The 22,883-nt window shown below is 40.1% G+C and overlaps 1 protein-coding gene across 1 annotated transcript in view; it reads left to right on the forward strand.

The window, feature by feature from the left end:
• Positions 1 to 22,883, forward strand: part of lingo2 (leucine rich repeat and Ig domain containing 2) — a 188,377-nt gene that overhangs the window by 14,629 nt on the left and 150,865 nt on the right. Inside the window, exon 2 of the mRNA XM_062393069.1 lies at positions 18,352 to 18,424. The gene's annotated coding sequence lies outside the window, so the exon portion shown is untranslated. The remainder of the gene's footprint in view (positions 1 to 18,351; positions 18,425 to 22,883) is intronic.

A 22,883-nucleotide genomic window follows, 5' to 3' on the forward strand; every position in this document is an offset into this window, starting at 1 on the left:
GAACGCACTGATGTTGTGATCTACAATGTCACTTGTGTTGATGAGTCCCAGCTGCCACTGCAACAGATTCCTCCATGCCTGTATATTCTAATTTTACTACGATTTAACAAAGTGTTGCACCAAATAAGACAGTACACTTCCTTGGGCCTTGAACAGTACACATGTCAAGTGTGAAGCGGATGAGACGCTCAGTTCTCGAGACATGCAGACGAGAGGTTTCTGGAATAATTAGATTAATGGGAGCCGTTGATGTATGTTTTGAAACTGAGTAAATACTCTATTTTCTTTGTTGAGATTTGTATGGCCCTGTTTGTGTATATATGGTTCATAAAACATTGCAGTGTCTGCAATATGCACATTTAGTTTTGAGTGCTCATGTTTCATCTTCTGTTCTGCTGTCATCTGCAGTATACTGCATCTTATTCCACTCAACTTCATGACTTAGTCTTATCTTTTCTCTCTGCAATACTACGTTGACTATAAGATTTTGCATTTACTGCATTATTGAGGCAAAACAAATCCATCCCAAATATCATTATCCTTATGAATTTGCATGTCTGATCCTATAAACCCAGACTTCTGACGTCTGCATTCAGTTTTACGTTATCACTGATGTTGACTTTTATGATGCAGATCTGTGTTTTGAAGTCAGATTTGTATTGTTTACGAATGGTAGCAAAATAATTAGAAATTTGTGTCTACCCGCTGTTATTTATTTATAAAACAAAAATATATATAAACAATGTGGAAGAGCACATACTACTTTCACTGCTGCAGATTTAGCACATTATTTTAAAAACACAATTTGTAGATTCTAGCAACATCAAATTCACTCGACAATTTCTCCCTGAAAAGAAGTTTGAAATGTCAGTAAAATAAACAATATACCTGAGTTAAGTTTTGAGAGACCAAAAAAAACAGACATGAGTCAGTCGCAGTCCTTTGTCCTACTCCCTCTGCTGCCGGTGTGATTCACCGCCTGCAGGTAGTACCGGTGGAGAAAAGAAGGGTTTGTAACAGACAGAGGCCAAGTTTGCCAATTTTTGTGATTTCCTGGCAAAGGTAATCAGTGCGACTGCAGACAGCTTCTGTTTTAGATACTTTTCCTTATTTTCACTTTTTTATTGCACTGACAGTAACGAGGGTAGTTGTCACCTCAAGTTATTCTCACTTCACCTGGTTCCCTGTGTCTACCACACACTCAGCCCTATGCTCGCTCCATGTGTGCAGGCGCGCGGGTGGGTGTGTGGATTATGCACCGCAGCCCCGCCTCAGGCAGAGAGCAGAGGGCAAAGGAGGCTGCGTTCTAAAATATGACCAATTATATTTAACAAACGAAGAGAATTAGAAGTAAAGGCAGTTCTGTCCGTGAACTTCTGCAGCTGAGGTAAATAAAGGCCTTGGCCACTATTTAGAGATTATAAATTAATAAGGAAGTCGGAGCAGTCGGTCATTTGGCCCACAGTTTCCACTTAGGGAGAGCTCTGCATTAGACTGTGGGAGGATATTGGAGCATCAAGGTTCCAACTACAGATGTGGATAAGTGAAAATTTCCCCCCTTATACTCGGAGCTTGTGACACCCATCTTTACTGATGACACTGGACATTTAAAAGAAAGGCATAGACCCAAAATCCTTCTGTTACTTTGAACGCTGGGTTTCACTGTGAACAGCCTCACTCTCGTGCTGCGTTTGAAGGTTTGTGTGTATTGGAACTGTTACCTCCACCTTCTACACTCAAAGATTGCAGTTTGCCTCATTAATATTTTCTGGTTCCCTCTTGGCATCGCTTTTCCAAATGTTGTCATTAGGTTAATTTGCCTTGACGCCAAATCCTCCCGTCTTCTCACTCTTCTCTCGTGTGACACAGGCAACCAAGGCAAACCCACTCCAGCATGGGGGGAGAACATGCAAGCAGAAAGACCCAAAATGGAGCACAGGGCGTTCTTGCTCTCAGTTCGAGTACGTGGGCTTCGAAGCAGAGACCCTGATTGGATACCCTTGGGTTTCAGGGGCTCACTCCAAGAGATCCTTTGTGGGTTGTATCGGTCTGTCTGTCTGACCCTTTAAAGCTGGAACTTTGATCTCTGGGCCGCTTTGGGAGGCGGTGACATTAAGCGAGCTTTGACCTTTTGATGCAGGATTCTTTTTTTCCCCCGGGAATATGGTAACTTCCACTGTAACTTTAAGGTAGTATTAATTGCATAAAATGTGAATAATCCTTTAAAATAAGTATACAGTAATATGGTGGATGCTTTTATGTATTTGTTGGCAGGGAATTTATACAGTGAATAATGTAGACTGCTGTCTTACAGGATAGGAAATATATATTTTTTAATTTTGAAATTAGAAGTTCAACAACAATAATGAAATAAAGCATCAAATTTACTAAACATACACATTCATGGCTGAAATAATAGATATTGGTTATTGCGATCAGAGTTAATTATCTAGACTGTGGCGGCCGGCCGTATTCTAATTTGTCCCGCCACAGTTTCATTATCCACCAATCCATTTTTACACTTCTCATAATTGCACAAGTGATCTCTAACTCGGCGTGTGTGGCGGTATTTGCTAAACGTTCACTCGTGCTGCCGCCCTACCGCCTGCCACCATATGCTCCGGCTATGGTCCATAACGTTTTTACTGTCCACGCAGGCTGTCAGACCTCATAGATCCAGCTGCAGCTGTGACATAGGGTGTACTTCTCTCTCTCTCATGCGAAAAAGTTGTTTTCACTTTTTTAGTCTGCGTACCTGAATCTGTTGAGTGTCCTTTGTGGGTTGTATGGTCACCGCCATACATCAAGTTTATTCTGCGGGGAACAATGGACAGCAATGACGTTCAGTGTTGTCACTCATCTTTGACTTGGCTCAGTCATTGCATATTTTTTCCTCTACCATTGTGCATTATAGACCAAATGCAATTGGCAAAAGGAGGTAGTAAGCATACTATATCAATGCAGCTGGTAATTTCCTTTCATACAGTCAGAGATAGTCTTTGTACTGTCAAACCTGCAGTATTCCTCACATCCAATTAGCCAAAGTATTTCTTACATTGTTTACAGAAATCATCAGGAAGTAGATAATTAGATTTTTCTTGATTAAAGGGCAGTATGTAAAATGGAGTTGGTGGAGAGTGCCTGTCTTGTCTTCCTATGACTGGTCATCTGATCCGAGTTCTTGCGGCCATTTTTTCCAGAAGTGGATTAGCTAATGTAACCATTTCCTTTTCCTGTACAAATGACTTGACATTAAGGAACTGCTGAGTGCCTGTGGAGGCTATCATGATCGGAGAGATATCATTGATAGTACACGTATTACATGAAAGAATCCAAGGCAGTGTATGTGTCACTAGTAGAAACATTTAAACAATTCATTTCAAGTAAAATCTTCTCCCAACATTTGGAAACAGAAGTAAAATAAGGCTCCCTTTACCACATCTGCACATAAATAAATCTGTATTGCACGAGGAAACATGCAAAAGAACACAGTGTTTCCAGGCAAACAGAACAGCACGCAAATAGGCTGCTGTCTAAATAATAGCCAGCAGTTTTAATGAAGATGTTCCCGATGAGGTTGAGCTCTAATGAGAGAGGTGAACCGAGGAACGTTCTGTGAAAACCCCTCCTGATTGGGCTGGTGTGCTGTTCTGTTGAGCTGCTGCTGCTGCTGGTGTTTTTTTTAAATGCAGCATATAACTTCAGTATTTGGTTCATGGCAGGGATGAAAAATAGGCTGTCCATATTTTGTGCAAACCTCGGTCCCTCACTGACACTTGAGTTGTATTCAAAGCACAAAACACTACACTGGACCAAAAAAGGTGCGGTGGGGAATGATTAGGCTTTACAAGGAAGCCCCCCAACTAACTTTTATCATATTCTTTGGCTTGAGCCACCGCCGCAGTTAGTGACGCACCAGTGAGAGCTTCCTTCTGCAGCGAGTGCTGAGGTCTACATACCTGCCAAGCACGAGAAATGATAACAGGGAATTACTGCTCAGTCCAGGTGAAAGTAGTTTAGCCAGCACACAGGCAGCGATGGAGAGCGGGTCTATTCGTTGACTTATGGATTTTGGACATTTGCCCTCGCTATGTCTTCTTTTTTTTCTCTTCCTAGAATTTCAGCTATAGACTCTTATTCCTAGACTACAATCCTAACCTGCTTTTTTCTCTCTGTGGAGATTGAAGTGGCCTTAAGAACTTCAAATAGTGTTTAATCACTTTCTCTGGTGATTGGATTTCCAAATACTCCCACTCGGTGCCTACTTCCTGGAGGCGCAATTCCATCTGAGCCGTATCTGAAGCTCGCTAATTTTATTGGACTTTTGAAAGAAACACACAGGAACATTTAAAAAGAGACACTCAGTGGAAATAACATTTACATTTCCTTCACTCAGTGAATGCAGCTCAGCAATTCAGGCTAATTCCCTGGCACTCTTATGGTTGTTTCTAATCAATTACTTGAAGGTGAACAAATAATGTACCTGCATTGCTCCACAGCTCAGAGACTCGGGTTTAAAAATCCCTGCCTTTCACGTTTCAATTCCCTTGAAATGCTACTCAAAGGCTTCATGTGAAGCTAATGTCTTTGTTTAAGCAATAATGCAGCAGTAACATACATATTACAGTCTTTCCCTTCGGATTTATTTTCGCAACTGCAGTGTTGTGCGATTCCACAATCGCTGCAGCTCTGGACTGTTGCCGTAGAGAGGATCGCTATAGATGAGACTTTTCACGTGTGTTTATTTACCAGGAAGTCTTCCCATTTGGAGAACTAATGAAACGCTTCAACACACAAAATGACTTCCACAATTTAAAATTAACAAATAATAACGGATACGTACGAGTCTCTCAGACTGGGATTATTTCCAGCCAGCAAAATAAGAATTTGTTCACACATTGTTGTTGTAAAAAATGTTATGGAATAGCCTGCACAGTGCAGGTGAGTGAATAAATGATAGAAAGACTATAAATATAAGATTACTGTATAGATGTGTGAATGTGACTGTGATGGGTGGTTACGGCTGACGAACCACAGTAAACATGCAGCCACTTTACAATTTAGTGTTGGCATTTAGAAAAGGTCCCTGTTTGATTCGATTCTGAAGCTTATATATGTTTATCTATTGCCTTGTGATTTGGCTGCGGCTGCATGGTGACTTATCTGTGCAGGCTTGTGTATGTTTGTGGGTCTGTGAGAGGGTCCTTGTCATTTCATACTTGCCCCAGCCAGCTGCAGGCGGTATAGTACGTGGTCGGAGTCTGCCTTAAATAACCATGACACCATGTGGATATTCTGCAGCAGCACGATGCAGTAAGGGGAAACACTGCATTTTTGGATTTCAAATGTCGACACAGAAACGGATTTCATCATGACACTGCGTGGGTCAGTTAAGCTCAGTGTAATTGTGGGTTTTGGCTTCTTTCTACTGTGGATCACACAGCATTCTAATGGTATATTTTGAACATATCATTTATATATGCTTTGGGACTGAAGATTACAATTAACTGTGGAATAGTTTCAGCCAAATACAATATGTGGAAGAAATATAATTCACTGCAAAACCAAATTTAACCAGATATAAGATGATATAGAGGTATAGCAGTATTCTACTTTTTTTATATAGACATGAATCATATCTTGACTTGTATAACTGCCATAGCCACATGCTCAATGTATTCATTAGAGAGGCGGGGAGGCCACAGTAATTTGCAGCCAGGTAAATGCTGCCCCTCCACATGCCCACTTGGACACACTGGCCTGTTCGGAGGTAACTAATTAAAGATCTGTGAGTAGGCGCTGGTTTGCCAGCAGAGCCACATTGACGGAGTCAAATTATAATTACATACAGAGCATTTTTTTGTCTTGCTCATCTCATTTCATGATTTATTGCTGTACCACAGCTGTCAGAACTCAGGCATCAATGATTGGGTCATGAATGGGAATGTTATTGAAATGCAAGTGGAACGGCACTGAGCAGCCTGAATGGTTGAACCAAGGCTCCCAGTGGTAAGCTGTAACCAGTGTTGAGACGGGCAGCTGTTTCTCATGGAAAAACATGGTGTTAATGAGCGGGATAGATTGCAGATGAGAATCACTGCACTGTGACATGCTATCTCTTCACCTGAGACTGCCGTGCATCATCTCCAGATTTGATTGCTCAATTTAAATCTGTTCTCGTAGAGTAAGCCAGGAATGCAATGTTACGCAATGCCTAAAGGGACTTGTCCTCTTGGATCAACATATGATCATTGATGGATATTGCTCACGGCTGCACAGTCTCAGTGTCACGCACAGGGGTGCCTCTTGTTTTACTTGAGTAAATCAGGAGGCTTCTCTAAAGCTGAGTACAAATTTAGGTTTCACACGGCCGTGCATACAACGAGTATACATCCCACTAGCCTGCTCTTCTCCTCAGAGCGAACCAGCCTGTTCCATTTTTGTGTTGTACAAAGATAACTGCTCACTGGTGTAACATAACAGTATTTTACACTCCTCATTGTATAACACAATAATTTATCAACCCATTCGAAGTTACTAAACAAAAGCAGGAGGTTTATGCCAAGTCAGACACCCGGATGTTTAACTGATCTGTTTTCCAGTTTAATGGCAGAAAAAACTGTTGAATTTCCAGACCCATGGTTTCAATGGGTTTAAACAATTATTAATATGAACTAAGCCGCATTTATTAGTTCTACAAATGATTCATCATTATCCTTTTTTTCGAAAATTAACTTGCATCACAAAGGTTTATTATCAACAGAGTCATATTATTAGTTTGAGTTTAGTGATATGTTCAGTGACATATTAATTAACATTTCCATGGTTTCCTCTCCAGATATATGCGGCTTGTTTGTCTCTGTGAGGGAGACGGTGAGTTTTATTTGAGACTGACAGCCTTTGCAGGTCACAGTGGCCCTTGAGCACAGTGAGGCTTCTTTCAAGGAAGAAGAAAACAACTGATGCATGAGGAATACCTAATATCTATGTGTCAAGATGGATCTTTCAAATGTTGTTTATTTCACAAATACTTATTCCTTGTGTCTTCCTGTTGAATGGAATATTTTGCCGTCATGTTGGTCTGCGTTACTCATTTGAAGGTGGACTGTTTTCCCTGTGGTGAACTTTATTCCCGAATATGTGACCAACATTGGCATGATTAATTGCCAAATAATGGCAAAAAAAAGAGCAGCTCTCTCTTTTCCTCTTGTTGAAAAAAAAAAAAAAAAAAAAAAAAAAAAAAAAATATATATATATATATATCAGCAGCAGCAGAGTAACACTGCTGTTGGGTGCATGTAGAGGTAACACTGCACAGAATAAGGATGATTAAGCAGTGAAGCAACTGCATAACACATCAAAGGTGACTCACAATTTTACATTGATCTAAAAAGAACTCGGTGACACTGCAAGTTCAAAAAGCACCAAATCTCTGGCTAATGGCTGAATCCTGCTGGAGATCGTTAAAAGCTCTCACACATTTTTCATCGTATATACTCTTCAATCACAAAGCACAACACTGTCGACGAGGTGCGATAACAAACATGGCAGGACGAGACCTCTCCAACCACACTCTTCTTGAATGTGTGTGCATACAAGAGGGCAAGAATAAGATGTAAATCTGCATCTTAAGTGTATTGTTGTGATTCAGACATTGAAAATAGCCCTTAATCGCTGCATTTAATGGTTTATGATGTGTAGCCAACAATTCCTTCGAGATGAAAATAAAGATGAGTAAGAAAGTTCAATAATGTCGGAACTTTGCAAGTTGATGAGAAACTATAGGGCGTACACCCTCGACTCTGTGCTGCCCTCTTGTGGACGTATTGCTTGACAACCATTACAATGAAAAGTATTATGAAATGACGGTTACGCAGTTTGAAACTTGCATATATTATTTATTTAATATAAGCAGCAAAAATGAGCCCTAAGCAACATTAACTGAAATTGTCAGTGCTGCAGTATTGCAAGCAGGTTCTGTTATCTATATTCAGCCTGCACATTAGCATCTTAGGGGTCGTTTCTCAGTTCCTTGGTTTTACACTAATGCCTGAAAGCAGTGACCATTTAAAACGGTGCCTGGCGTCCATTCAGTCATACAAACAAGCTAATACATGTCAAGAGTACAGAAAACACAGAGCTTGTCTAATTAGCTTTGGAACAGAGCAGCAGCTCAATAAATGCCTCTGTTAAACTGGACAGCCGTTACAGCCAGAAACCTAATGGTTCGCTGAGAATAAGCGATTATTGGACCTGGAGTCTTTGGCTGTTGGGACTTGTTGAGGCTTCTCAGAAACGCACAGAAAATGGCAAAGCACGTGAGTTACGATTAGTGACCACATTGAAGATCCACTCCAGCCTCCAAAGGTTTAATTTAGCAAGATAACAGTACCTTGATCTATGTATGGAACGAGTTAAAACATTCATTATAGTCTAACACAATCTCTTAGTTCACTCGTAGCTATCTGGGCATTTTAAAAAGCTTTGGAAAGTAAAAGGAACATTGCATTTTGGATAAAATCTTATCTTTTCCCTTATTTTGTTAATGGTGGCTCTTGAGATGTTGCTCCTGAAAGCGCCCTCTCTCATATCTTCATCTCTTGCTAAATCTTAATAAGACTAAAAGACACTGAACACATATTAGGGAGATTCAGTGGTTTTCAAAAGGCTCTTTAGTCATCCGGCTCCAGTGGCCTCTGCTTTGTATGCAGGGGCATGTGTTCCCAGCCTGTATTTGGAACCCATGAGGTGGTAATTTTTATGGTAATTGGTTTTATGGTTAACCAAGCCTTGCAGTAGAGTTGGAAGGGGTTTTCTGGTTCCTCGGGTTTACACCAGGCATGGGGGGGTGTGACATCCTGGTTTTTATCTCTGCTCCTAACCTTGGTGGAAGGGCTACTCTCTCCTTAAATTTTACAACAAAGTCATACAGCACCTGGAGTATAACAATAGTGGGGAGTGAGCACTGCCTGTGGGGTGTCATTGTACCCTTGTTGCAATAGATTGGGACTGGGCTGGTTGACAGCTAGACAGCTACTTTAGCACTGGAGTCAACTTTGGATTTATTTTTCAACCAATCCTTGAAATAATGTTGTCTATTGTAAAATGTAATTTAATAACATAAGTGTCATGGAACTCTAGTAAATGTTAGCATTTTAATTGGTGATTCTGTAAATACAGACGTTCACATGGATTAAAATGTTTCTCACTAACTAATGTGCCTTCGTACGGCTTGTGCATGACGGAACTTCTAACTTTCTCCAGGATGAGATGCACATGTTGGTGTATGAGCCAAAGTCTTTCATAGCATGGAAAAGTGTTAATTATCCTGGGTGAGTGGGCAGGATATTGTTCAGGACCGTAGGTGGCGTGGCAGAGGTGACAGAAGGCTTCCTGTTTCTGACAAGGTCTTTCCATAATCTCTTGGCAGTTATTGGGTTGGTATAGAACAGCTCCAGGCTACTTCTCTGTACCCCTGCAGTTCTGCGTTCCATAAATAACAAGGGGCCAGACGGAGCCACAGACAATGAGCATGCGAGGACAATGTGGCAAGGAGGCTGAGAGCCTGAAGAAGAAACAGACAGTAGGTTGTCCCGAAGACAAAAAAGAGCCAAACGGTGATTTGTTGTTGAAAACAGAGGCAGATGGGGATGAATAGTAGCATGACAATGGGAGAACAAAAAGGGAAAACACTGCAGTTGAGAGATAAGGCTGGCTGTGTGAAGGTATGGGGAAAAATGACAAGATGCTCTTTTTCACTCTGAAAAAGGGTTTAAGCAAATGTACTTGCATCATTCTTGCCTATGTATGTGGTAACTGTGCAGGGAAAGGTAGCAACATCCCCAAGCAGTAAACAGAGCACCTTTATAAAATTATATAAAGCACCCGTGAGGAAATTCAAGAATGAAAACATGGTCCAGAATAGTCGAAGGTACAAATCAACCATCTTAATAAATTTCTCTATTAACGGCTTTATTGGGGACTCCTGTTAGAGTTATCATATATGGGGCAATGTCCCACCAGGGTAGATTATCTTTAATGAAGTTGCACTCAGTCCTGTAGAGAGTTGAGGTGTGCTAATGTTTAGCATCTTATGTATTCTCTTCACATTTAAATTATAAATGACCTGTGGAGTTAAATAAAGCCAAGAACCAACTTGATTGTAGCAGCTGGGTTAAAGTAACATAGATTTGAATAAACGAGCATTAAAAGCACTAAGTATAGTTCATACTAAGTATGTGCCTTATAAGTGACTTTGGTCCCTGCAACTTAGGTGTTTTTTCTGCGTTGAGTGTTTTAGCTTAAATTTTTTATTATACTTTAATTTGTGTACATTGTTCATGTCCATTGAGATCTCATCAGCTTCTTTACATAATAGTTTCTTCACATCTACTTCTTCTTCTTTATACCAAGCAGTAATACTACAGTATTTTCATTAACAAGAGAGTGGTCACTTTGAGCTATAAGAGGAAATGGCACCATAGGGATTTAATGGGGGGAAAGGGAAGTTGCAGAGTTTGCACGGTGGAATGGGTCCTTTTGGCTATAATGTTATATTCATTCAAATATGTACATAGGGAGCATTAAGAGCATGCATGCGTGCATAGCTCTGCTACCTCTGTACAGCACCACAAGGACATTGCTAGTTTTCTTTGGGTCAGTGAGCAAACTTGTTGGGCATGATAGCTCCAGCAGGTACATTGTGCACACATAGCTGTGCTTGTAAAAAGACATTCAACCACGGTACCAGACCAAGAAAGCACAGAACAATAATCCATTATTTCTATTTTTAGGAAACCTAACTTCTCCTTCATGATATGGAGTTGTGTAGTTGGCACTTCTCCTTAATAGATAGGGTTTTATAGCAAATTGTATGAACTGATAATGTTGTACAAATGTCATACCAGATCTTCTTCCATGTATTCTATGTTTCAGCAGTTTTGTTTTAGATCGGTTCTTGGAGGAAGTGACATTTAAACAGTCTTCTGTAATGTTGTGAAAGAATGTCACTGCAGACAAGGTACAGAATGATAATGTTTTTTTGTTTAACACTAGTTCCAGTGCTGCAGAGAATGAAAACAAAAATAAAAACATGGAACAAGGTAGAAACAACAAATACATAAAACTATTATTTTATTAAGTGATGACACTAACTTCAACTTGTTTCTGTTCCAAACTGTTGAACAATATCAGTGATAAGCTTCAGGATAACTGTTTAGATACAATATTAATGGTAAATGCTAACCCTTACCCTATTACGAAAGATAAATACAATATAATGTTTGATTCTAAAAGGTTGTCTTTCAGTCTTAAATTAAATTAAGCATTACAGACTCAAAGAAACAGATACAAAAAATGTAATTTTCTTTAACCCACAAGGTTGTTTTCCCTTATTAAGACATTGAGGAGCGTCCTTTCAGGCAGCAGCAGTCGTATTAGTTAAATATAGTTTTCATTTGTGCATAGTAAAGACTTGTGGAAATAAATTATAATTCTAGTTATAGTTTATTGTATTTGTGTATTTTTAAACTGTATTGTTACTGGCTGTCACTAACACAGGAAATATGCCATTTCTTCCAGTTCTGTTGTTTCCGTTCAGTGTTACATCCTGTGCTGTCACACGGAAATACTCGTATAGTTTAACACTGGCACCAGCCGAAGTGGCGGAATACACATGAGAATCAAATTGTGTTTGCAACCTTGAAGCGTAAAATAATAAAAGGGTGTTCTCATAGTCAGGGATAGTTAGCACAAAGCCCAGTTTATATAGAAACTCCAAAAACATGGTCACTTGCATCAAATTAAATAAAAAAGATGCTGTGATTTTATCGAACTCATCCAAATGAATGTAATAAGAAGGTCTGGCCAAATCATGGAGGTGTCTATTGTTTGTGTCTCCCCTCGCGTCCCCTCCTTTGTTTCTACAATGATGCGACACAAAGGTGTAATTTTGGTGTGAAACGTGTTGATCATTGTTTATTTTTAGATAAATACAGAGAGCAAATTCCCTGCCCAATCTAAAAGCCATCTCTCACAGAACAGGGCAAAATGAGAAACCTCCAGGAGAAATGCCGGGAACAGAACCAGGGCTTCTCACTGCTGTTCACTGTAAGGCACCTTCTCAAACAAGAGGAAAGTAAGTTTATAATTGGGGCAAATAACTCATCCTTCCTTTTCAAAGAGGTGCACAATTATCAGCATAGACTTTCTATTCATTTGGCTCCGCACTTAATGGAGAGGGAAACAGCTTGCACGGTATGAAAAGAGATTTTTATAAGCGTAAAAAGCATATGTAATGATGGTTAATGACCAGAATCTATGTTTACTTTTCTTATTTAGCTTCATTCTCTTCCCTAGTTTGTATGGAGCTTCTCGCTCAGTAGGCCTCTCTTGTTCAGTAAGATTCGTCACAAAAGGCAAGGTCTCAATGAGGCTACCAAGGTCCACTACTTATCTCCGGTGAGGGATAGGGCCTTTTTATCATCAGCAGAAGCCATAGCAACCTAGGTTGGCCTAGGGATCTGTTTAGATAACAACTGAAGGAACTTCCAAACATTCTTAGAAATATGCACGATGACGCTGTGGGAGACAAACAGGGAGAGCGAGGAGTCAAGGGATGTCATAGCGTGGATTGGGTTAGACAGGAGACAGGATAACTCTCCTATAGAATAGTTCCACGTACTAATACAACATATAGAACCACCTTATGTAAGTTAGTCACGTAGGACTTTATGGGTATATATACTACTTTCCTTCAAGGACTCTCTCAGGTTTTTTTCCTCTATAAATCATCCTTTTAGGGTATCGTTCATTCCTTGAACACCTTGTTCTTCCTGCTCACAAAATGTACACCAGAGTGGAAATAGTATTTGGTACAGGACAGAATATTTGTATAAGGAAATCCTGACATTTCTTCCTGTGCAGCATTACTGTATTCTGCATTAGATGAGAGACTTTTTGGATACTTGAATTTTAGTAAATTTCAGTAAGGTTAGTTCTTTAGGAGACAGTTTTGTGGTAGGAAATGAATCTATAAATTGATGCACAAGGTAATATAACTCCTGGTCATTGTCAGAGTTACCAAGATATAGAGAAACGGTCTCTACACTTGTAAAAGACTTTTAACACCTAACTTATAATAAAAGTTAGGTGTCATGTATACGTTTGATACATAACTGTCTGAATCAATTAAAACTCAAGTGCTGTTTATGGCTTATGTCTTAGACTTCCACTATATTAGAGGGGTTGACACTTTCCCACTGTTATTTCCATAAGCGACAGATGTGGTCGATGCGTCCAATGCACATCTGGGACTTTGCAGTTTTCATTTGAGATACAGTCCAGAAAATCTCATTACAACTAATTGATGTTCACTACAGAAAATGGGAAATCTATGTGGTGCTTTTCGTCACACCGCGTGATGATTCCGATTAGACTTTTTGCTCTGACAGTTATGCAGATTTGTGCTAACGCAATGATGGTATTTGCCATTTCTATACAGCCTCTTCGCAGACATTACTTGGCTAATGTGTTGGCTGAATGATCATCCTCCACGATACATCCAATTCATGGACTGTAAGAAGTCCATTTCAAATGCAAACATTACAGTATTCCCCAGATCTCGTCTTAGTCGGTAGAGCATCAGAGTGTTAAAACAAATCATGTATATAACCACTGAAGTAGAAGCCAACAGCCATTCTACGGCCGATGGTTGTAAATTGAAGCAGCACTATTTCTCCCATATTTCCTTGTGATAAAGGGAAACAGAATTAACCCTTTTAAATATTTTAAATTTGTACTTCTTCCATTACTGCCAAAATAACTGGAAGCCATTATCGGCCCATATGTTACGAGTTTTTTTTATAATGAAACCTTACTGTTGTACCATTTAAGGTGAATCACTGGAGAATTGGTGTGGTCTAAAACTTTTGGCCGACAGTGTACTTTACTAGATACAACAATGATCCATCCGCTGTGTGAGAATCTCTCCCCGCACTGTGTGTGATGTGGCATTTAAAAAGCTTCACTGTGTTTTTAAAGCTGCTGTACTGTGGCCTACATTCTGATTCTTGAGATGTAAAGCTTCCAAAATTAAAGCTGCCGTGGTCCCACTGGGAAATGTGACACTGTTTACAAGGCTGCTCCAGATATTTTATTGTCAGTCAACTATCGCCTCAATCATGCCTCTTCCCATTCACATAAAGGGACTATATATATTTTTTTATCAGAGTAAGATCCTTTGGAATAGATGTGGTCAACTTCAATTTGTATGATTTTTGGCAGTTAAGTACAATTTTCTGAACATTTTGAACTAATACACCTCTTTATAATGCAGTTGTTAGCATGTTGCATTTAACGGAAATACCTAAATCTCATTGTAAAATGAGAATGTATTCACAAATCTGACATGTTTTGGAGTGGATGTCCTTAAATCACATTCTAGTTCCCCTGTTCCTTTTCAAAAGAGTTGTTCCTTTTTGCAAGCAATTCAATTATTTAGGAAGAATAATACAAAACATGGCTTCCATTTAGGAGAGTTTTGTGACTTGAGGTGAAAACTTAACTGTTCTATTTTCACAGTTTCATAATTGAAGTCTCAGTAGTTCTTTTTGAAATTAGTCTCAACTTTACATCCGTTTCTTCATTGTCTCAGTAAAGTGAGGCAGAGAGAAAAAACTGGACCTTTGATGTCTCTGCCCAGGAGGCTCCGGCGATGTAATGAAACTGCATTGCATTGTCTCGGCACCGAATGTTTGGCATGACGGAAAACAATACTAATTCTAACCGAGGCCCGCCTGCTTCCGCCGGTTTCAGAGCTGCCGGTGCTTTTTGCGTCCCGAGAGAGTTGCAGGCACTCCCTAACAGAGCCAAACTGCATTCATGCCCATAAATTATTTAGTGCCTGTTGCCTTCAGGGAACTTAGAGAAATTATGATGATGAATGCATGGGAGAGCCAAGAAAATAAGTATTTATAAATCTTTATTTTTCATACTAGTTTTGGTGATTTCTCTATCAGGAGTTGAAGGCAAAAGGTTGATTGAAATGAGGTGATGAAATATGAATGTTTTGCAGAACTCCCTATCCATATCCACACCCCCCCCCCCCCCCCCCAAAAAAAATGCACTATCACAAAAAGCACTTTGGTAGTTAAGGGAAGCCTTTGAAGGGATTACAAAAGGCACTCTGTTTATCGTGGGTAAATGCCCATGTGGTGTTGAAATGTTTCCCCTATTCTCCCCCGTCTGCTCTCCGTCTCTGATGATGAATAAACATGAATGTTTTAAGACTGATAACTAGTTCAACAAATAGCCAAACAAGAACATTGGTTTAGTCTCATTTAACATCGTACAAGGATGTGTATTCAATGGATTTAAAGGTTATTTAGTGTTTTGAACATAATCCATATAGAGTACTGTTAAGTATCCTCCTGGTGGGTTATGACGGCTACGTGCATTATGTGAGTCTAGCGACGGTTTACGACCTAATAAAGTAAACTAGATCTGAAACAGCATCTCTGAACAGCAACATGAGGGTTGTGAGTGTGCATCATATCACACCGCTTGTTTTCCTGCTGAAGGGTGTGTTCCGACTTCAGAGCCGTCCTTCCCAACACGTTGTTTTACTGCTGTCAAAATCTGTCATGGAGTGAGAATTAATGTAATTGTGTGATTGAGCAAGATGCACAGTTTCGGTGAACATATACTTAATGATGCACGTTTTGGCAATGAATGTTTAATATTGTGTGTGTCCCCTGGATGCATTGGATCCTAACTACTCAGTTTTGTCCTTGAGGAATGCAAGAATCTACAATATTACAAAAACATGGACACATTTATGTATTTATGCATTTAGTGATACGCATTACTTGACACAGAAGCCTAGATTATTTTTTTAAACTCACTTGATAAAATGGCTCAGTACAAAACCAGTGCAATGTAATATTGCAGATATAATAATAATAGACAACCAATGAGGTATTTTCTGACTGAAGTGGTCATTGCTATGTTGCATTACATTGTAAATTACAATTACAAATATTTTTGTGCTTGGCATTTTAACCGATTGATGGCTAGAAATTGTTGTTGCACTGTTCCAACTGTCATTTAACTATTTTTCCAAAATGCCTACTAAATTCAGCAAGTACAACAAACATAAGATGCCAGATGCGAGTGGGAGGGATAGAATGAGATTTCCTCTGACATACAGTAAACAGTTTGATTTGAGTTAAATGATGCCAACATATTCGGTTGGCAAAAGAAATGGGAAGATGTCAGTGTGATGAAACGTGGAGTTGAGCATTAATAGCCGCATATTAACACCTTAAGTCTAGAATATTTTACTCAAATGAGTGAACACATCGTAGTCTGCATCATATGAATATCCTGGTACTTGCAGAGAAGACTGACAGAAAAAAAAAAGGTGAAGATCTCGAAATGACTAGAGACTGAAGCGATGACACTAACGAGAAAACGTGTTTGTGTGCGTGGGCGTACAGGCGGATAGCAGAGTGTGAGCCCAGTGGTTATTTAGCCGTTCTCAGCAGGTTGTCTTGAGGGAAGAGCTCATACAGGCAGTGTGTTGCTACGTGTAAGTGTGTGTGTGTAAGTCGATTGAGAGTGTGTGTGTGCGTGTGTACCTTTTTCAGTGTGTAGGTGTCTGTGTTTGGCAGCGTTTCATTTCATAGAGTTCCTCTGACCTTGGCATACTCAAGATTTGATCCCAGTGGTGTCTCGTCCCTATCTTCTCTTTTCCTCGTCCTCTCACCCAACTGCTCCCAAACCCTCTCCCAGGACACTGCTATTCTTCTCCCTTTTGTGAGGAAAAAAAACACACAATGATACCGTAGATCCAGAAAAAAAGCTGCAGACATCTGTATCCTTCACCTGACTAATTCCACACAAGGCTGTGATTAAATCAGAAAGAATAGCAGTTAGCCCTGTAGAGTGGGACCACTACAGCCCAGATCTAATCGTTAGGATGGCTCCATGTTCAAATGTAGTCAGAATGGAGGAGAAGTGGTGACTGGCAGGTAGAGTTTTTTTTTTTTTATGCATTTTTCCCTTCACTTCAAACAGACTCATCAAATACAAAATGCACGTTAAAGTGAAAATTTAATTTGTATGTAAAGTGTTGAGCGACGAGCACACAAACCAGGTGCTGCATCGTTGTTAGATTTACAAAACGTTTCTTCCCTATCAACACTTTTATTCATTCCTCCGTGTACATGAATTGTTTTGTCATTGAAAATGACAGAGGCAGGTTTTTTCAATGCTGCTACACGGAGGCATATTTCCTGTGTATGAAGTGCTTCAGGTTGACAGCAGCAGGAGCCACCAAGTGCTGCTGCAAGTCTACCAAGTGGGAACAACTGGCAAAGCAATTCAACCTTAAATGACAACAAGTGTTGTGTGTTGTTTGTGGAACGCCTTGCAGTCTTTTGACACGTGTAGACGCAACGTGTACAAAATATGACTTAGACTCACTTCTTTCATGGAGGGGATTGATGATGTAATTCATGTCAAAGGTGGGACGTATGGATTTAGCATTTTAATCAAGGTATATGTCATTTTATGACAATTTCTCTCTTCAGTGAATAGAATGAATTAAAATACTCGACAAATCAAGATATTTTATCACATTGGTAATAATTTGCATGGAATAGCAGACTTCCTCATTAATTTCCGACATTGTCTCCAGTGTTCTAATTCAACCAGAGATATCAAAATTATTACAAATTTTTAATAACCTGAGCCTAAGGCTGAAATCATAACCAATTCTTTATTGTCTTGTGGAATAAATCATCATATCACCTCACCCTGGCTTCAGTGGGAGGCCATTATCATTTAATAATATCATATACTGTATAAAAGCAGCACCGATCACAAATCATTAGGGTGATCAGGCTGATGGGGTCACAAATGATTTTAAAGCCAGGGGGGGGGGTGTATTGTGCTACTCGGTATCAACAGTAGATCTACAGTGTCTTTGAAATCTTTAACCCAGCATGTATTGAATGATACGTTCATGTTTTTGTACCGCTCTTTACTGAACCTTGAGGGATAATTCAGGAATTGACAGGAAATTGAGGAGTAAAAGATTGTTATACAGTCATAATGTTTTCTACTTCTTAATATACAAGGAGGAATGGATGGGAGCCATTGAAAGGGTCCAGGATTTACATTCATCCAGCTGATGATCCTATTCAATGTGACACAGAATAGATGAGTGGATGATGCAAGCGTCCTGCATGCTGACATCCCTAATGTGTCTGATGCATCTCTCTTGTGGAATATCACAAGTCATGCCTATTGTGTGTCCTTACTGGAGTCTCTCTTTATTTCACTTTCCAGGCTGAATCTGTGTAGGCACCTATCCGCTCTCCTGGCAGAAAGCAGACATGCTCTTCGCCTCTGTTCCAGTATGGTAAGTTAATCCTTTGTGTCTCTATTAGCATGAATAAATGTGTTCCTCAGGGAACAAACAGCCGGCCTTCATGCATGACTTGTTATAGATTTTGTTTACCACGTGTTAGCTTTGAATATTCTTGGAGCTATGAATAGACACGGGTCAAGGAGTACCGAACACAACCTGCGTGAAAGAGAGGCTATTGTGAAAATAAGAATTTCTTTCATTTAGAGGACTGGATATGGGAACTAAGCCGATAGCAGGACTCCTTCCTTATTGGCTTCATCTAGTTATATTTTGACAGGAAGAAAGCAAGCGTGGACACTGCTCACTTTGTGGCGTGAATAGTACAAGCCTCCGGAACCCGTGTGCTGTGTGAGTTTCCCTCTCGGAGATGGTAGTTTATATACAAAGGCACCCGCAGGTACATTTAAAGCGGGTAAATCCATGGGGGGGCTCTTCTAAATAGGCCAGCAGAACACACTGTTCTTTTCACATACAGCTTTTGGGGATCCGCTGACAGTAGGAACAGATTGCTTGTGACATCGCTTTGTCAACTCAGCATTATAGGGAGATGTGATAAAGATTTAATGAATGTAACCATTAAGTCTCTGATGTGCGACTGTACAACCCCTTGTGAAGGTTTTGAATCTGTAGTATTTAGGGCAGACCTGCTTGATGTATTCATTCAGTAGCAGTGGAAATATGGTGGTAGAAGTAATTCTGTACTTTCTTAACATTGTACGATTGTAATTGCATAATTAAACATGTCAGTATACTTGCCAGATAGGGGTAGTTTCCGTCTCATTTCTGTAGCATTGGACATTTCAGTGATGCAAACACTGATGAGAGAACTCTGTATCTGCTGTTGAAAAGCAGCCTCAAAATGGAGGCACCAACACTTCCCTCAGGGCTAAACATGGCTACACGAGGGTCGGTTGGTCAGGATGATTGCAGCCCAGGGGCAAAACTACAGAATCATTAAAGCAGCTCTCTTGCAGCAGCTCCTGACATTGTGCTTTTCATGATAAGAGCAGGTCTCAGTTCCATGCCAACAACTGTGCCCATTCAGCGGTCCCCGATTGCACTGGCAGGTTAGAGAAGAGGACATGGCACAGTGGAATGGGAGGCAATGAAGCATGATGTAGCCAATTATTGCAGAATCCTTTGGTAATTATAGTTTCCCCCCCCCCCCTTTTTATTTTAAACTGTGTAAGTGGTAACTGCATTGATACAGTTTTTACTAACATCATGAGCAGGTTGTTTTATTTTAATTGGCAATACAACTAATCAAAGACGGGGGCAGAAATGTTGCTCGGGTTTATGGGGAACCAGTAAAAGCCTGATAGCTCTGGGGAGAGTGACGGAATGGAAGCAGACGTTGCTGTTACTAGCCTGCAGTTACAGTAAAAATGATCTATACCAACTGTAGCTTTTCAGACAGCTTGTGAGTCTTCAAAGACATGAAATGCTGAGTGTAGAACACTGAGCGGAGGTGCAGACTGCAATTTATCTTCCACTTTTTCAAAGGAAATGAAATATGAAATCCCATCTGTGCTGTTGCCACTATGTTGGGTGTGGCCAGGTCAGAATAGTTCTCCACTGAAAGAAGGGGAGAGCGTTCACGCTAAAATGGTTTTGATGTATTGCACAGAGGGATTCTCATACATATTGATACGAATAGACCAGTTCAAGTCACTTTGCATCTTGTTACAGACTCATGAGGGATATTCTGGGAATGGGATATTTATTAAATTAGAGATCTAACCAATTTAAAATAAAGGTAAGTTTGCTGAAAAAGATTCTTCTCACAGTAGCTCAATTATGTGACCTGATAATATAATAAGAATGAAGCTTTGTTACTTTTTGTAGAAGAATATCAAATTTGCCTGATTTCCAATATTTAGATGCAAAAGGGATGTGAATACAGATTAATTATATTTCTTGCATAAACTCAATATGTAAAAAACTGTTTTATTTGATAAGCAATCATTCAGTATTTGACGTTTCCTAAAGCCAGAACAACTTCTCTGGTGCCAAGATGCCAATGCTGAGTATAGATGAAAAAAGACACACATTTAATTTTTACACTGCACCTCAAGTCAAGAAAGGTTTTTAATTGAGAAGTAAATGTTATCCCCCCTTAAATAACCCCTACTCCACCAGAGAAGAGGCAAAACATGAGATTTTCAACATGCTTTGTTTACTTTGGTTGTGCAGTGGGTACCAGACATTTAATCCCTGAATTGTATCTGTTTTTAGAAGATGTAATGAGTCATATTCAAGATGGCTTGTCACAGCTTATAGAAACTGGAACATGACTCATCAAATTGGTGCATCGATAGATCAGCGTGTGCAGATCCTAGACTGGATTCACCAACCCCAAAAGTCCCTTTGTGTGCAACATGCTGAATGAGATCTGATTTCTAAGCAGCCATTAAGATTTTGATAGTTTGGTTCCAGACCCTTTGGATCACAGCATACATCATCATTCTATTTGTTCAGGGCTTTTAAAAAGGAGCTTTGTAGGTGGGAATGCGAATGGAGATGTCATCTACCTACATTGCTTGGTATCTACATCCATTACAAAAATAACAACTGAAAGGGCAACCATGGATGAGATCAGCAGCGGCTGATGTTCATCGCTCCATCCTGTGACGAGTGATGAGACGGTTAAACAAATGGGTCATGGGTCAACATATATAAACATTGGTTGAATATCACCTCTCCCACTGCAGTTATCATGGCAGCTTGTTTTCAGGAGCTAAAACACAAGATCCTTTTGGACTTCCTGTTGGTCAGCTCACCATAAAAAGCCATGTAGACCAACTTCTCTGCTCCCAGACCAAATCATACAAAAACCTTCTGAAAGATACTACTTGACGACAGTCTCAATGAGACTTTCATGCTCTCACAGGCCATTAAACTAATTCTCTTCCACCTGCTATCAACTATCAGCCATCCATCTGCTTTCATCCATATGTCCACACCTCTTCTCGCCTCACCTTGCTTCTTGCCTGACAGTTTTCCCAGAATAGAGACCACCACCCAGTGACACCTCACTCCCAGTTCCCCCAGTCAAACTTTAACATCGTCAGACACTTTTTTTCTTCAATTAATTTCATGGTTAATTTGTTTCAATCATAGCAGGAAGCATATCACTCTCTGTAATAGAACATTTTGTGCCGTCATTTCACTTTGGGGGGGATTGCTGTGGTGCACATCCACATCTGAGGCCCTTTATTAATGGTGTAGAAAGGATAACAGATGACTATAACCCCTTTGATGCCATCATTAAAATGCAGATTCCTTACAACTGAGTTGAGATTGAGCAAAAATGTGAAAGTAAAGAGAAGAGATGAATATTCCCGTATCCTCTCAAAGTGAATTATGTCTGACAGAAGGTGTTGTGTTTTCAATGCACTATATAAGTTGTTTCTTTCTCATTAAGATTAGGTTAAACAAATTCAGGTCGGCTGATTAGGTTCAAGTAGTGTTTTCAAGAGGAGGTGAGGAAATCAATAGTGACGGGTTCTTAATGGTTTTTGATTCACATTGCAAAATGATCAAAGACCTCACACAGTGCGTGGCCTGTCCCTGTCTGAGAAGCACTTGTTTTACATTTCCCACAGCTTTTCACTTAAGTGTCCCCATTGTTCTGTGATGCATGATGCAATTTGTTTTTCTCTCTCTGGATTGGTTACACCGACTTTGCGTGCTCAATGAAGATCTTACATTTTCCTTTGAGGTAGGTTTAATGATGCCCTTGGCAGTGAGACACAGACAGGCCGGGCTGGTGTTATAATCATGTATCGATGTGAATTCACCAAATCTGCACTGCGGTGAAGACGAAACAAGAAGAGACTTCATGGCAACTTTCATCGTTCAGTTTTTGTCGAAAGATCACAGTAAGCAAAAGGTAATACTAAGTTTAGCAATATGCACATTCCCACAGGAACAACTAGGAATAAAGGAATATAAATATTTGATGTTACCTTTAACATTTAATACATGTTAATCCTGGAGCCCACCTGGAACCCAGCAGTGACATTAAATCTGTTTGATGCCACCTCCTGCATATACCTGCTCATGCAAAACTGTGTTGCATTAGTGTCTCTCTCTCTCTCTCTCTCTCTCTCTCTCTCTCTCTCTCTCTCTCTCTCTCTCTCGATCTCTCTCTGTCTCTCTCTCTCTCTCTCTCTCTCGATCTCTCTCTCTCTCTCTCTCTCTCTCTCTCTCTCTCTCTCTCTCTCTCTCTCTCTCTCTCTCTCTCTCTCTCTCTCTCTCTCTCTACACATCATCATCACTTTCCAACCTCGGTCCCACCAGGGGCCCAGCAGCAGCTGCAGGGAATAAGTTGCCACATCAGAGGCTCTTCCCATGAGCTGACAGTCGGCACCATCATGCCATGGGGTGAGGAGGTGGCAGAGCATAAAGAGGATGCATTAGATGTAGGGATGACAATTTATAAGACTTT

The sequence above is a fragment of the Platichthys flesus genome, chromosome 8 (assembly GCF_949316205.1).
Source record: "Platichthys flesus chromosome 8, fPlaFle2.1, whole genome shotgun sequence".
Classification (NCBI taxonomy): domain Eukaryota; kingdom Metazoa; phylum Chordata; class Actinopteri; order Pleuronectiformes; family Pleuronectidae; genus Platichthys; species Platichthys flesus.